We start from the raw sequence: 16,650 nt of genomic DNA on the forward strand, positions 1-16,650 counted from the left end.
TCCAGAATGAACTTGGGGTGCTTGGGGACTGGGTGTGCTATGGGTGGCGGTGGTGGGGAGGCGGTAAGAGAGGGGATGGCCAACCTCACCCTCCACTCCCCGTTATCAGCCCGGCCCCACTCTTCAGGCTGGCGCCCGCGCCCGCACCTCACTCTCCCCTGACTGATGCATGGGGATAGGAGCAACCCCATCAGGCCAAACCTGAGTCAAGGATTCCTCATCGCTCATGATGAGGACCAGCTAGGTGTTGTGCTGCCATCCAATACTCTTTTACCAATTTTTATATATATATATATATATATCCCTCCAGTTTCAGGTCCATCTTTTTATTTCTTCTGATGCCATAAATATGAAAAATCTCTGCCACCGAATCACCCAAGTTCACACACAAGCTCAATTTATGGGCAGTGCCAAAAGCGTGGCTCTGGCTCCATAAAGAAACGGCGCTCAGCATCAATCACGCGAGTCCGCAGCATGACTGGAAGGTTGGTGTGTCTGTGGTCTGTGTCTGTGTCTGTGTGTGTGTGTCTGTGTGTGTGTGTGTGTGTGTGTGTCTGTGTGTGTGTGTGAGAGAGAGAGAGAGAGAGAGTGTGTGTAGTGTATAGGAGGTGTGAGTGGAGTGAATCCATCTTCTATGTGTGAAGGTGCTCTTTTACACCACATCAGTAAATCAGTGGACGAGACCTGGATGCTACTCACACAAGACAATGACAAAAAGCCCTATTGACTCCCTTTATATCTGTTATATTTGTGTGTGTGTGTGTGTGTGTGTGTGTGTGTGTGTGTGTGTGTGTGTGTGTGTGTGAGAGAGTTTACACCGTACACAAGCAATGTTAAACACTGTAAAACCTCTGTGTTAGCGCAGACATGGTGTTGGTAGACTGTGACACATCATGACTGACAATGCCTGAAGTCAAACGCACACTCCACTGCTTAAGCCACTTAAATCAACACAGAGTGCCATCCTTACTGTCAGAAGTGGCAGCCCAGGTGTAGCTGTGATGCTTGAGAATGAAAAGTCTTATATAATGGCAGATACATGGCACTTTGTAAACAGTTATTTGCATATTGCTGTTCTCCTTGCTGCTAGCAGAGCGCAACAGTTTCCAGCTGGTAAAGTCACCCACCATTGTACAGTGCTCGACTGTTATGACAACTGGATGATGGTCACATTGAGTATCTAACTGCTTCCAATGAGTTGTCACGATCGACAGTTTTGAAGTAAAAGATGATCTCTTCCTGAAATGAAGACAGTTCGGACAAAAGTTGTCCGAACTGTCACATCATTGGCGAATACTCTCCTTATTGTTATTAAATTCAGTGGTGGCTACCTTGTGCGATAAACAATATAGCAGGACATAGGACAAATAGGAATAGGAAATGTTGTAGAAGTAGAATAGAGTAGAATATAGAAAAATAGACGGTTCACTATGTTGTGGCAATGTTGTTAGCTATGTGTCAGAGAGCGTGGGCTATTTTGTGCCCATAAGTGGTGTCTGAGTAGTGGAGTGGCTTATATGGAGTTATGGATGCAGTCTCGCCACTGAAGGACAAGGCACTTTTTCTCAAATGGAATCTCGATCAAATATTAATCTGATGTTTTTGTAGGTTAGTTGTTAGTACATCCTTCACATATCTCTGTCAGGCCCACCAGAAAACCCACACAAATGATATGCTGACAGAGAGAGAGAGAGAGAGATTTTCCTCTTTGCATCCCTCAATCTAGCCAACCAAGACCAACACATTCAGCACCTTTCAATGAATCATGTATTTCATATTACCCACTGTTTACAAAGGACTGACTGTCTTACATTCTCACTGTTTAAAGTCTCACATACAACATGAGAGTGAGAGTAAACATCGACTACAGAAAGAGTAGGCTACTGTATATAGGGGTCACTTCGATGCATTTTACTGGGATACATAATTTGTATGCAGACAGATCTTTAAATAACACACTACATTAAAATAAGTAGGCAACTACTTTTTAGGGAAAATCACTGTAAGTAGTCATTTTGTAATTTGCTGAAATTGAAAGTAAGCTACAGGGGATCTATTTGTTGTCGACCCACTAGTATTTTAGCGTGCTTCACCTCCAGACGAAAGTCGGAGTCAGGTCGAGACCCATACGCGCCCAATAATTGGAGTGTAGAAGCGCACAGAAGTAGGAAAGGAGACAGGTGGAAACCCGTGAGCTCGACAATGAACTGAATGGGAACTACACGAGGGTCTCTGTCTACAATGACAAATTACAGGTTGTAAGCTACTGTTCTATCGGAATGTGCACAATTACAGAGTACGAGAAAGCCGCTCGCAAATTAGCCAAACAAATTAGGGAAAAGTTCACTTCACGGTCTCTCGCTACATTATGCATGCCACGCTATCATTTATCATAAACAAGTAAAATATAGGCTAGTCTGTCTGTAGCTGAAATATGTAATAACGTAATAGTAAACTTGAACAAGCTGAGATGTCAACATGTGTTCAAATTCCAACTAACCCCTGAATGAAGAGTCTAGCCTACACTATACCTGACAGTTATCTTTAAACAGTCAACACTGACACATTTTAAAAATAAATAGTCAACCAATTATCATTTTTTCTAAGTGAATTGTATAGTGTCAGTGGTGCGTAAGAGGTCAGCGGTGTTGTCTTTATCAAAACTCACTAAATTCAAACAAAGCCCAGCGCCACATTCGGATATAGCCAAGGCTACTTTTCTCCTCAATATTCGAATAGCAGCAGAAAAGAAAGCATGTCCCCTTACCTGTTCCTGTTCGTTTCAGACTAGCTCCTCTCTCATCCGCTCCAAACATTTCTCTTTGCACATGGAGTCAGTCAAGGCAAATCGCTTCGCTGGTTCTTCGCGCGTCACGACTCTGCTGCCACTAGCACCTTGCACTCTCTCCCGTCCCACTGCGAAATGCGCATTCAGGGATTCCCGCACAACTGCCTGCCTGACAGCGGTCACATGGGAGCACGGCACACACACCTCATCCACACACACCACCGGTAAACGTTTCGCGCCACTGAGGTCTGCTGTCAACGAGCGTCCGGCAGCCGCTCGTGCCCTGTTCCTCAATTCACTCTCTGCGCCTAGGGGGAAAAATGACAAACTCCCTCCTACAAACACGCTTACATCTGGCAAGTGAAATGTCACTACTACGAGTAAATAGACAGTTACAGCCCTCTCCTTGCTATCTTAATTCTGGCATTGGAAGCCGAGGGAGGGTGAGTTGTATTTAGAACCGTGACAACAGCTTTGGTTTATTACCACAACACTGGACTGGGCGAGACAATCAGTCAGTGACAAGCCGGCAGAAGAAGCATATCAGTCTCGTCAGAGAAACAAAATATAGCGGTGTTGACAGCTTGATTGATATAAACAAGTTCCTTACAGTGTGGCCTCCCCGTAAAATTCATTCATTAAGGCCTAATAGAACTATAACATGCGTTTTGATTTTCCCCTTTACTCTCCAGTAGCCAGGAACGTGATGAGGAGAGGTCAATGCAGTCAAAGTACTTAGTCTACTCAAATAGCATAACGTTGTGTATGTTTTGTGTTTTGGGAGAGGGATCTGGGTGGAGGTGGGAGGTGTTGGCTTTACCGGGATGAACAAATGCTTCATGTATAGAAGCTGTTTGAAACAACACATCGCTCATCGCCCCTGTCACCTCACCCTCAAACCAAAATAACTGTCACTTTGAGAGAGATATATGTGTCCGGGTAAAGGGGGGTTGTTGTGGGGAGGTTCGGAGGGTGGCATGTAAAGAGTACATGCTGACCACATACCTTCACCTCTCTCTTTTCTCTCTTAACCCAACCAATCCCCCCGAACACAAACAAGGTCCCCTTGCGCTGAGGCGCCCCAGCCTTATAACTGCGCTAACTTAGTCCACTCCTGCGCTTTGCGGGCCAAGCGTCCTCCTCATTAAAATACTTGGACATTGTTCAAAGGCTAGTGCCAGGGGGTGACTTTGTGGGCACACTGCTCTGGGGGGTTGGGTAGAGAGAGGGTGGGGTGGTGTGTGTGTGTGGGGGGGTAGGGGGGGGGGGGGGGGGGGTTCGGGGGTTGAGAGGAGGGGCTACATGCTGGCCCACCTGTCATCCGAATACACTGATGGATAGGCTGTGGAAACATACTTGGAGTTTGAGCTATGTCCTTCCCCTAGAAGACCTCTGGCACGCCAAGCCTGACCAACGAGAAGTCAGCCCCTATAAATAATCTCTTGGGGACAGGGCAGGAGAGAGAAAAGAGAGAGAGATGAGAGAGAGAGAGAGAGAGAGAGAGAGAGAAAGAGGAAAGAAAGGGATAGAGAGAGAGTGAGAGAGCAAGAGAGAAAGGGAGGGGAGAAAAAGAGGGAGAGAGGTGAGAAAGGAATAGAAAGAGTGAGGAAAGAAAGGGATAGAGAAAGCGGGAGAGAGGAATAGAGAAAGGGAGAGATAGAGAGAGAAAGGGAGTGGGGGAGAGAGGGAGGGGGGACTGAAAGACAACACTAGCAGACAGAATCCCTGAGTTGCACGGAGGGGTGCAGTGCCACAGAGCGCTGGCCAGCAAAGACCACCTGCGGCCGGCCGCTCATGGACTTACCTCCCTGATAACGCCAGCGCATGGCACACAGCAGAGGTGCTGAGCTCTTTCTTTCCTTTAAGCCTTTCCTCTTATTTTGTCCTCTTTTTTCCCTATCTCTCTGTTTCACGCACACAAACATGCAGATAAATAAACATTAACACACAGTGCACATACACTCTGTTGCCGACTCTGTTTCACATAAACTCCCCGTATCTCGCTCACACACAAACGCACCACACCACACTTAAACTCTTTCTGTCATTCTCTCTCTCACACACACACACACACACACACACACACACATAGCAATTATGTGCTATCTGCTCTTGCCTGTTTGTCTGTCTGTCTGTCTGTCGGTCGGTCTCTTTGTCTGTCTGTCACTCTCAGAGACACACCACACTCACACTGTCTCGCTCTTTTCTACACACACAGGAATATACTGTCACTGTAGAGACTCATCACACACACACACACACACACACACACACACACACACACACACACACACACACACACACACACACACACACACACACACACACACACACACACACACACACACACACACACACACACACACACACACACACACACACTCCTTCACAAAGTGTAGCTTTAAAAGCCTGTCAGGCTCTCTCTCTCTGAGGGTTCTGAGGAATGCTTTTCTGTGCACGAGCGGCCATCAGAGGCTTCTTAATCACCCGCCATTACTCCTACGCCGTCGCATAAAAAATTAGAGGACTGCTCGCCTCCTCCTCACCCTAACCCACTCACCCCCTTACACACACACACACACACACACACACACCCGTACCTCAAGCCTTAAGCGTCCTCACTCGCCATCCGTCCACCACTTCAATTTACCTGGTTGCCAAGGAAACGCGCCTGGAAGTGGAGCTAGCACCATGATTTTTTATCCACCTCTCTGCCATACAAATTAGGCCACAAATGGATCATTTAAGGGTGAGGAGAGAGAAAGAGAGAAAGAGAAAGGTAAAAGGAGACAGATGTAGAGGGACAGAGAGAGAGAGAGAGTGAAGGAGAGATGGAGAGAGTGAGAGGGAGGAGGAGAAAAGCGAGAGGCAGTGAGATTGCGTTGATAGGGCCTAAGTGAGAGCCGGAGAGAGCGGGAGATGGGAAAAGAGAAATGTTTTTTTTGTGAAACATAATGGCAGATGCGACGTTTTGCCCTCAGTGCGGCCCCAGATGGATCTCTTTGCGGTTTGCGTTGATAGAGTTACTTAAACACAGAGAGAGAGAGAGAGAGCGACAGACAGAGAGAGAGTGAGAGTGAGAGAGTGAAAAAAGAGCAAAGAAGACAGAGAGGGGAAGAGAGTGAAAGTCAAAGTGGTCACACATACAAAGATTGGCAATTTTCTTCTAGACACAAATATGAAGTATAATTTAAGTGGGTGGCCATGGCGTAGACTTTGACTGTAAGGCTATTCATAGTGAGAGCCATCTCACAAGAAAAGAGCATTTTGACAGTGACACACTGTGTGACAGGCCAAAACACTACAGTGCTCACTGTTAGGAGGAATTGTTTTCAGTCATTTGCAATTTAATCAGTGGTGTGGCATTGTCTCTGAAGTCTAGTGTTTAATTTTCACTTATTCTCTTATAGTCATCCATTTTAGTAGTTCAAAGTGCTCTGTAAAGTAAATCTGGAGGAAATATTTAGGTTCCCAGATGTTGCTAGATCTATTCCTAGACGTTTGGATCCTTTGATTGTTTGTTTGTTGTTGTGTGTGTTTCTCTGTAGGTAATTACCACATTCTACCAGCCTGTGTCTGATTGATATGTTCTAAACATGCAAAGGAGTCTAGTGTCTTTAGCGAATGCACTAAAGGGGCTACTCTAAAGAGACTGTTTGTTATTCAGTTTGTTTTGTTTACAGAGAATCTAAGCTAATTCCGTATTCTCCACTTTTACTCTCTTCGAGAACTCTGTGTCAGGTCCTGATTTGTTGACCCAGTCACCACAGTTATCAGCCAAACAGCCCAGCAATCCATCACCACACTGTCCTCGGGATCAGCAGACGTCATGCCAGCGCCGGGCCAGGCTTGGCCCAGCACCGGGCCAGTTCTGCTCTGGCCGTGGGAGCAATCTGACCAACCATCAGTTTTAAATCTGGAGGCTGCAGCCAGACCCAGCCTCTGCACATTCAATCATCCTCAGGTGAAAAAAGGAATGAATTTTCCCCCAGTAGCGCATTGTCTGTGATATATTCAGGTGACTGGCGTGTGTGGTGTGGCTCCAAAAAAATGAAGAGGATGATGATAATTGATGGGATGGCGGGTACCGTGACTTAAAAGGATGCTTCATCCGAAAATGAAAAAGGAGCTCCATCTCATGATACGTATAGCCGTAGCCTTCATAAATAAAAGTTTGGTGGTCAGCGCAGCACAGAATGAGTTATGGAAGATTGTCAGTGACAAGAAAGGACTGGCCACAATTCACTTCCATAGACGATTTTTTTTTGATTCACAGATGAAAGATGGTAATCTGGGGCTCTTCTTCTTCTTTGAGAAGAATTGATAGTGATGGATTTTTCATTGTTAGGAGAATAATATTCCCTTTGGGATTAACATCTGATTGGTCAAGTCAAAGGCTTCATGTTATGTGTGTGTGTGTGTGTGTGTGTGTGTGTGACAGAGAAAGAGAGAGCATACAGTAATTAGAGAGAAAGAGAGAGGCAGAGGAAGTGTGCTTGTGTGTGTAGGGGGATATGAGGCTGGCTCAAATGGCGGTGGTTTGAAACATCTTCACCACTGTCTGCCTCATCTCCAGGCCTCTGACTCACTGCTGGCCTAGCTTCTCATTTTATTTATTTTTTATATTAACTCTCTCTCTCTCTCTCTCTCTCTCTCTCTCTCTCTCTCTCTCTCTCTCTCTCTCTCTCTCTCTCTCTCTCTCTCTCTCTCTCTCTCTCTCTCTCTCTCTCTCTCTCCCTCTCCTCTCCAAGCGATGACTCGTTCCTGAGCACCCAGCGCTGTCTGTTCGTTATTTACCCTCTCTGCCCGCCTGGCTGAGAGATGATCCAGCGCGAGGCGAGCGCTGAGCGCTGGCAGGTCTCGGGCGCGCGTGGGAGACGGGCGAGTGGCGCTCTCAGGAGAGGGGCTCCGTTTGGGCCGCGCTGCGCTGCGCGTCACCAGCCAGCCAGAAGACAAATCACCTCGCAGCCCGACGAGAGCGGAGAAATATTACAGCTCGTACCTGTCTAAATATACGGCAAAACAACCCAGAGACAGAGTTTGTCTCTGAGAGAGAGAGAGAGATGGGGCGACAGACAGACTGACAGACCGACAGACAGATAAACAAAGAGAGGGGTAGACAGGGAGATAGACAGACAGATGGACAAGAGAGAGAGAGAGAGAGAGAGAGAGAGAGAGAGAGAGAGAGAGAGAGAGAGAGAGAGAGAGAGAGAGAGAGAGAGAGAGAGAGAGAGAGAGAGAGAGGGAAAAAAGTTAAGAAATGATCGTTCCTCAAGTTTCTCCATAGACTCTCAACTTGAGCTGTTATTCGTGCCCTATGTGGACTGTTGTTATTTTTCTTACAAGTCGCCTCCCTCTCTCGCTCACCTGACACAAGCCAGGCTTTGAGGATGAGAGTAAAATGTGTAGTTTGTATTTTTCCGTAACGACACACACAAGGTCCCATTCAGCCGGCCCTTACCCCGCCCGAGCCAGGGCAACTGAAGCACTATTCATCACCTCCCTCTCTCCCTCTCTCCCTCTCTCTCTCTCCTTCCCTCCCTCCCTCTCTCTCCACCATGACTCGGGTAAGGAAATACTGGAGGTAAGGGTATCTGCCCACAGTGACTGAGATGTTTCCAGAAGCCTTGTTTATTTATAAGTGTATACAGTAGAGCCCTCTGTAGTGTGTAAAAGACAGCACACAGCACACAGAGGTAAGAGGGGCTATACCTCACCACGCGCGGGTGATGTTGTTCACCACAGGCAACGCGGAAATTAATACTTGTGAATTCCTATAACCTACAAGGTACAAGTGGCATGATTCCAAACCAAGGTATATGAGAATGTATGTACAGACAGACAGATAGATTTAGTAGGCGCACACGCACACACGCACACACGCACACACGCACACACGCACACACGCACACACGCACACACGCACACACGCACACACACACACACACACACACACACACACACACACGCACACACACCATATATTAGTGTACATATACATGTTGTTCATACACTGTGCATACAGTATAAGCGGGTGTAAAAAGTAAAAAGTTCCCTATGAAAATATATTTTCATTATGCTAATACCATCTGGCCAGTGTGTTTGTCATTAGGGTGGCCACATTATGTGAGGCTCTTCAGCAAATAGAGGACACCGGGTAATGGCCCTCAGCATCACCATGTTACGTAAGTGTGCTCAGAACCTGCCATTTTATTCCCACCAGGGAGCCAGCCCCGCCATGCCACACAGGAACGGGTTGGAACGCGATGATGCCATGCAACGACATGTCCAATTTTGAGAGTGTTGGTCATTTTCATATTGGTGTTGATGGTGTGTGGTCGTGTAAAAGATAGATAAACCTGTCATACCTGTCGTTCCTTTTAGCAGTTCTGATGCACTATGTTGCTCTGTCAGTCAGGAAGGGAAATGACATAGGTAATTATCTCACCAAAAGACGTCAGTTAGCGCAGGGGCAAGGTTTTTATCAGTGCCAGCTCAGCTGTTGCTGGGGTTTGCAAGGTTTCTGTATGATATTTATGTTATGTTTGGACAACAAGTCCAGACTGCTGTTTTTAAATGCAGGCTGTTGGCAGAGATGTTGATGGAGGCGGGCGGCCGTAGTAAACCACGGAGGACATCCTCAGGTGTTGTGTGCTCTTGAAACAGAATGAGAGATGACTCACAAGTCAGGACTAGAGACGTTCACTCCTGCGCTACACAGTTGAAGTGTTTTGTTTTGCTATAGGCACCACCATGTTTGCTAAGCCTAAATTGAGCCTACGGTTGCCTCCTGACCGCTTAGCTCCACCCACCCGGATCTTCTTTCAGGGAGATTTTAGTCTGGAACATCATCATAGGTCATAACCGTATACCTCAGACAAGAAAAATGTTCAATCAGCGACACCACTTCGTGAATGAGTTGGATTTTTTCCAGGCTAGCTTCTTGAGCCCCTGGTCAAGCGATGCAAGAATAGAAATCATTTTATAACGATGCCTCCGGAAATAATTATAGCTGACCACTTTTGACCGAACGTTTCTGTAGTCATAGACCATTAGCTGCCCCAGTTTGTGTGATACTCCTTCTAATGTTTATTATGTTTTCAAAACCCCAAGAACAAATACGGCCCATTTTTGCCGTGGTGGGTCATTACCCTTCCCGTGGCCTTGCCCCAGTGTTCTAACACTTCTGCACTAGTTTGATGGATGCCATCAGGACTGGTCAAGAAAAACAGGTGCCTCCACACATTTAGCCATTAGTCTCTGAGACACACACACACACACACACGCACATACACACACACACACACACACACACACACACACACACACACACACACACACTCTCACACACACATGCGCACACGCACGCACACACACACACACACACACACACACACACACACACACACACACACACACACACACACACACACACACACACACACACACACACACACTCTCTCTCACACACACACACACACACACACACACACACACACACATACCTCCCCCCTCTCTCTTTCTTATACTACGCACATACCTCTCACAGCCCTCAGCATCCCGATAATCCGTCTGTATCAGTCTCTCCTGTATCAGTTACCCCTGAGGGGCCTGAGAAGCCCGCCCTGTCCACCTGTGACTACCCCAAGCAGGTTAAAAATACCCCCATTCACTCAGTCCTTCCTTCTTATCATCACCACCACCTCCTCCACCTCCTCCTCCTCCACCTCCTCCACCTCCTCCTCCTCCACCTCCTCCTCCTCCTCCTCCGCCGCAGTCACCGCCACCACCACCAAGCAACAGCTACTAGGCAGCAGCGCTGGCAGTGGCGTTAGCAGCAGCCCACTCCCCTTATCGGACACAGAGAGAGAGAGAGAGAGGGAGAGAGTGTGAGGAGGACAACAAGTCCAAATGAGTCACTTCCCTTTCCTAATCTCTGTGATGTTCTGACTGGGAGAGATTAAAGGGAGGATTAAAACACTGTAGAGAGGAGAGAAAGAGAGAGAGAGCAGGAGAGAGAAAGAACGAGGTGATGGCTGAGGGGGGGGGGGGTTGAAAAGAGGGAAGGGAAAAGAGAGAGAGAGAGATGATAAACTAAGAGAAAGAGGTGATAGGAGAGACCAAAATAGAAGGATGATGAGGTAAGGAGGACTGGAGGAGTGGAGAAAAAGAGTAACTGAAAGAGAGAGAGGGACGGAGAGAGAAGGGGGCTGGTAGAGAGAGAGAGAAAGGTAGAATACATGAAAAGAGAGTGATGACGAAGACCAGAGGAGAGCAGCGGAGGTGTGTGGAGAGACGAGCACATCTCTGTGAGTCTGCTGTGGAATGACTCACACACACGCACACACGCACGCACGCACGCACATACACACGAACACACACACACACACACGGACAGAACGTATTGAACCACCACAGCAGCTGAAACAGAGCCGAAAACAACTCATTTTTTTAACCCTAGTCCTCTTTCCAACCTAGCTGAGCGTCACAGACCAAACACACAATGCAATGACTTCCCTGTCCATTAAGAGCCAGGTGATAAAGTGGGTATCTGGGTACATGAACGAACACAGCCTATTGGAGCGACTCAGAGATGATTTGACCTCCCCTCGGTCAAAAGTTCATTCCTTCATTTGTATCTCACGCTTGTCAACATTGAGTTTTGATAAGAATGAAGAAAGAAGGTTTTCAACATTGGGCTTTGATAAGAGGAAAGAAAGAAGCTTTTCAACATTGAGTTTTGATAAGAAGAAAGAAAGAAGCTTTTCAACATTGGGCTTTGAAAATAAGGGAGATTGTCTGGTGCCCAGCCCCAGGTCTTCAATTCAGCCTTCCCCCCCCTTCCATTTAGACAGGGGTGCACACAGTGAACCCCGAATTCACCACTCGCCAATCACTCGCTTTAATCCCTCAGAGAAGGGCAGTGAGGAAGGGAGGCCATAACAGCCTAGTAGAGCGACTCACAGGTTCATGTGACCTTTCATGACCTTTCAAGTCAGGTACTTCATTCATTCACTCATTCCTTCACCTCTATTCCCTCAGCAGTCACTTCCTGTGGATCAGCTGGTGGAGCGGGGCGCTAACACCTCCAAGGTCGTGGGTTCCGTACCCCGACTAAGACATGCTGATTTAAGGTGATTGGATGTGGCCAGTCACATGACCGGATCTTAGTGTTCTGATTGGACGACTGCAGCATCTTGCCTATCGATGATTAAAGATCTCCGGAGGGAAATCTGTTGCCCAGTATGGTAAGTGCCCACAACAAAATTACTCAGCAATTCTGCCTGGCAACACTGCTCAACAGGTTTAACTGTGTATCATCACATAAAAGGGAAGCTATGTAAATGTTCTACCTTTATATAACAGCTTTGAAGTCATTTTGATGGTAAATTAACTTGTAATAAAGAGAATGGCCCACTTGCCCATGCTATGCCCCATCCATCTATGGAGAGCCAGCCTGGCAACGTTGTCCTCCCCCGACCCGGAAAATCATGAACTGCTTTATGGCAATGTACGAAATTGTGTAGTATCACTTTGTCAGTCGACATGCCTTCGGATATTATCTTTGGGGTGCAAGCCACAGATTTACGGCAGTTGTGTAAAATGCAAACTCTCTGCAGCTGTGGAAACTGCAATAGATCCCTTGAACATGAACTGCAGTAATTATGCTATACCATAGTGTAAGTCACAGAAGGGTGAAAGAGTCATCAACAGGAATCGTTCGAGTTTCAGAACTAAATGACGTTCACTTGTACACTCACACCAAAAAGTTACTTAGACCTACAGATGAAAAAGGATGGCCATTTCAGTTATACTTTACTTGGTATCTACTTCATAGTGACATGACACTGTCATGAATGTGTCATAAACATCATAAACAAGTCATAAACGTTCATGACATAACCCTTCTGTATTTCTTTACATACGAGGAGAGATTTTCCTAATATTATATTGTTCCATAATAGTTTAATGTTTGTCTAGTCACAATAACTAAAAGTCTAACTTGTAAAAGGAACGGTACTTGAACTTTCTTGAATCTCGAATACTTCTACTGTGTTCGGTCATCTTGACAAGATCCCTTTATCAGAAGAGACAGGTCAATCTAATGCAATCTGGCCCAACTGAATGGAGGTCAGTGTGATGTGAAAACAGTTTAGAACAGGAGGGAAATCTTATCATAGGATAAGTGGCAGAATCCACGTGTGACTACTACACAGAACAGAGTCCCCATTGACAACTCCTGTAGGGTAGCCCCGCCTAACACCAACCGACACTGCCAGCGCACACACACTCACACACTGTGAGTGTGTGCGTGTGCGTGTGTGTGTGTGTGTGTGTGTGTGTGTGTGTGTGTGTGCGTGTGTGTGTGTGTGTGTGTGTGTGTGTGTGTTTACAAGAGCAGACTCTCTTAAAGTTACAGGTTAAGGATATACCAGAATGGCAGACAGTCCCCCACGACCCTATTCATGTGATCTATCACACTGACATTCAAAATTCAGATATGGTATTTTTCTACTAGACTACTATTAGAATTATTATTACATAACAAAAATGTAAATGTAAATTATGTATTTTACTCATAGTACTATTTGAGGTAGGAACTGTCATCCAGTCATTGCAGTCAAGGCTTGGTTTAGGATGACAGTGCCATCTAGTGGACGTAATGAGTAATTGCCAGAATCTGCTGCAATAATATACTAGGTGATGGCAATAAAAAATGACTACTGCAATAAATTGTTGTAAACAGTAGCATAGGCAATGGGGATTACAGGGATTAGTGTCGTGTTTAAAGTGTTCTCATCAAAACAGTAATATAACAAATGCATGCCATGCTAGAAAAAAAACCACGGTTTAAAAAATATACAGTTACTGTCAAACATCACTTGCCTTTGGAATCCATCATAAAAGTGCAATTTTACTGAAATACAGTACTATACATTTCATCAGTCTCACTGCCAGTTTCAATCACACTGCTGCAATAGAGCTGAATTCTACATGCATTAAAGAATGATCCATTAGTAAACAAGCAAATTACCACAGCCAATCTAGTCTCACTTATAAGTACTCAGTTCCTTGATTGCCACGGCAGCTGGTTTAAGTGAAGCACCAATATGCAAAAATGTGCATTAACATTCCACACACAAGGGCCAAATTTGCAAATACGCAGATACACACAAGTAATGAATAATACCGAGCTTATCTTCGGACACAGTGTGGGCACAAATACACACACATTGACACAAACACACACACACTTTGACACACACATATACACACACACACACACACACACACACACAGTCTGACTGACTAGGGCGAAAATGCTTACCATGCATGGCCGCAATCACATGGGAGAGAGAAAGGACCTTGGGCATAAACAAAGCTGCCATTCTAATTTTATATCCAGGTCATTTAAGTAACACGCCCCCACTTGCCACTACTCCCTCTCTCTTCCTCTTTTACCCTCCTCTCTCTGCCCCTTTCCCTCACTCACACTCTCTCTCTCTCTCTCTCTCTCTCACACACACACACACACACACACACAGGGATACAAACACGAGAGCCTTGGTGATTGAGCGGTTTCCACTTAATATAATTCAGCGCTCAATATTTCACCCAGCACTCAGTCAAATTAAAAGCGATCCGAGGTCCTGCGTGGCCCCCGCCGAGAGAAGAGAAGCGGTTCACAACCCAAACGACCACCGGCTGGAGAGGGAGCACGCGCCCAACACCATCACTCATAATCTGAGTCGCACTTAACGCTCATCAGGACAAAGGCATGGGGCCTGCTCCTCATTCTCATCTAAAGAATAAATCAGTAGGAGCATTGAGCATGCCCTCCGGTGACACCTCACTTTAACCACTATTTGCCGCTCTAATGAACGCTTAAGGGTAAATGAATCAGAGAGGACACCAGACCAAAACTCTTGCATATGAAAACAGGTAACAGGAAATACTATTGGGGCAATGTAGGTCATTATTTTGACATCTCTGGAGGCATTTTCTTTTTTAATCATGATATATTCTGCTTTGGTTGTTGTCCTGTTATGACCTGTTTTAGGTGTCAGACATGTAGAGATGGTATTAGTCCAGTGCTGTACTGTTTGCAAGAGGATGCCCCTGTAATTTAATTCAGTCAAAACACACATGCACCACATACAAAGACTAAACATAACCAGCACTATACCCTGCATACCTATACCTACACTACATAAACATCATAAACAAGTCATAAATGTTCATGACATAACCCTTCTGTATTTCTTTACATATGAGGAGAGACTTTCCTAATATATTGTTCCATAATAGTTTAATATTGTTTAGTCACAATAAGTAAAAGTCTAACTTGCAAAAGGAACGGTACTTGAACTTTCGGTACTTGAACTTGAATCTCGAATACTTTGAGTCCATCTTGTCAAGATCCCTTTATCAAAAGAGACAGGTCAATCTAATGCAATCTAAATATAACCAGCACTGTACCCTGCATACAGCCTACCTACAGTACACTGCATGCATACAGTACATAATGTAATTCAGGAGTAATGAACAGTATGCAGAAAATATTTCCCTGAGTAGCAATGCTTGTATATTTCAAATATTTCCCTACAAGCAAAGCTTGGATGAGATGTACAGCTTAGCCAAAGGATTTTAGAATCCTTTAGATTCTCTAGATACCATAGATCTAGAAAGGTTTCCTTTCTAGATCTATGGGAGATACTCCGCTTCATTGCCCAATGCCCACTTTACCTATTCAAGCTACTTTTGTCCACTTCGTCCAGTGATTCACCGTCCATACTTCCCCCCCACGTCCGTCCTCTTCCATCTGTATGTGCAGCAGCCTGGGGGAGTATAATGGAGGGGTCAACTGGAGAGTTGCGTCCACAGGAGAGGACTGGACCACAGCTAAGCTTAGCCCTCCTCTGCTCACGGCACAATAGCGGAGCGCGGGCCGCGCCAACTATGTAAGTATGCCACACTATGTGCGGCTCAGGACGGGTGCCAGGCGCTGTGGATGGCAGCTCTTTCTCAATGGACGCCAGGGGCAGTAGAAAATCATGTTGTGGTGAAAGCCTGTCGTAAATACACTGCAGTGAGTGTGTGTGCACGTAAGTGTGTGTGTGTGTGTGTGTGTGTGTGTGTGCGTATGGAATGGAACGTACAGGATAGCAGTAAAGAGGGAATGTAAACAGCGGTTGTGAGAGGCCGAAGCTGGACACGGGCCAGTAAGAAAGCATGTCAGTCATCACATGCACTTAACACTAGTGTGAGCAATGTGAGTATATAAAATATACACTGGCTTCAGATTTACATGAACATAATGAAAACGTTGCTCTAATAAAAACAAAAGCATTTCTAAAGAGTATCCCGCGGGGCTCTTAAAAATGGCCAATCAGAATCACCCTTAGCCAATCAAGCCTTCATCAGGGCATATCCAGACAGGCCATTTTAAAAAACATGTTTGTCTTCCAATAGTTCAACTGAGCTGGAGCTAAGACCAAACAGCACTGAATTATGGATTCAACACACAGTGAAAAAATGTTCAAGCACTTTACCATACATACAGTATGTTTCTTATTTAATATCTGGTAAATTAATAAATGTCAATGTAAAAATAGGGGAGTCTACGAGCATCCAGGGCTCAGGTGACAGTGCAGTCCAGCTGCTTTTCATACTCATCACACCTGCATTCACGCAGGTGTCATCACCAGTAAAATGTGCATACAACCATTAAATGTGATTGGCAAATAAACACAATTATGACATTTTTTGTGGTGTGGACTGATGCATACAGTGGAGATGAATGTCACTGGGTGTCACTGGGCAAATTTGGGGTATTTTCACAATATTGGCAATATCAATAT

The sequence above is a fragment of the Sardina pilchardus genome, chromosome 22 (genome assembly GCF_963854185.1).
Source record: "Sardina pilchardus chromosome 22, fSarPil1.1, whole genome shotgun sequence".
Lineage (NCBI taxonomy): Eukaryota > Metazoa > Chordata > Actinopteri > Clupeiformes > Clupeidae > Sardina > Sardina pilchardus.